The following is a 997-nucleotide window of genomic DNA, read 5'->3' on the forward strand; positions in this document are numbered from 1 at the left end:
TTTTTTCCCAATAGGGTGAATATACCACAATTTTTTTTTTTTAATGAGATCTACAACAATTATTTCTTTTTCTTTCTCAAGTCTCAACAAGTTGAAACGTGGACGCAAGCTTTTCATGAGAGTTTTAAAAGGGTGGTTCATTATTAAAAGTATGGAGATCGGAATTGGAACTTCAAAGCCAAAGTTGTCAAAAGGTACTTTCTAAACGCTATTAAGAAAAGAAAAGGGAGAAGTTTTCCTTCAGTGTTAGATTGAAGGGTCGAGAGGCCCTTGCTGGCCGCGGTGATTGGAAAATTCTACTAGGGAAATTCAGTTTGATGAAAAATGTTTTCAAAAGGTGGGTTCTACAGTTAGGTGGAGGTCATTTTCAAAAGGGGGAGAAAAACTGTAGGGGCCGTTTTCAAAGGGGGAGGAGAGCAGGATGACACATGCTAGGCACCTTCAAAGCATGGCCAACCTTTCTCGTAGCTTGAACATTAGACAGGAATAAACAATCTAACGGGATTTGTGGTAACCAAAGCCAAATCAATCTGATGTGAGAATTGAGTAATGCTTATGCTTATATAGATCGGTTAGTGGTTTTATTTGGCAGGATAACTTTCCCATTTTGTTGTTAGATCATATATAGATGCTTATTGTGAAGCGCTGTAGCGTTTTGTTTAAAGAGGCTAGGAACATTAGAGAGGCATTGCAAGAAATTAAGGGAGGGAAGGCGATGGGGTAAGTGTTATCCTGCTCACATCCATATGGTCCAGGTCGTCCTGAGCTCAGTAGACTAATGAACCGTAGAAACTCCTTGGGTTGGTGAAAAATCTAATCCCTAGGATTCATAACTTCATATACTTGCCTGGACGAGAAGCCCTGTTGATATAATCTCTCTTAAGGCACTATTATTAGCTGATAGACTGCAGTACATCAAGTGTACGTACGTACGTACTTGTCCAATTTGTGATTCAGCTTTTTCACAGAAATTTTGCCAACAAGGACAAAGTATTGG

This window comes from Macadamia integrifolia, unplaced genomic scaffold (genome assembly GCF_013358625.1).
Source record: "Macadamia integrifolia cultivar HAES 741 unplaced genomic scaffold, SCU_Mint_v3 scaffold1974, whole genome shotgun sequence".
In the NCBI taxonomy this organism is placed as follows: Eukaryota; Viridiplantae; Streptophyta; class Magnoliopsida; order Proteales; family Proteaceae; genus Macadamia; species Macadamia integrifolia.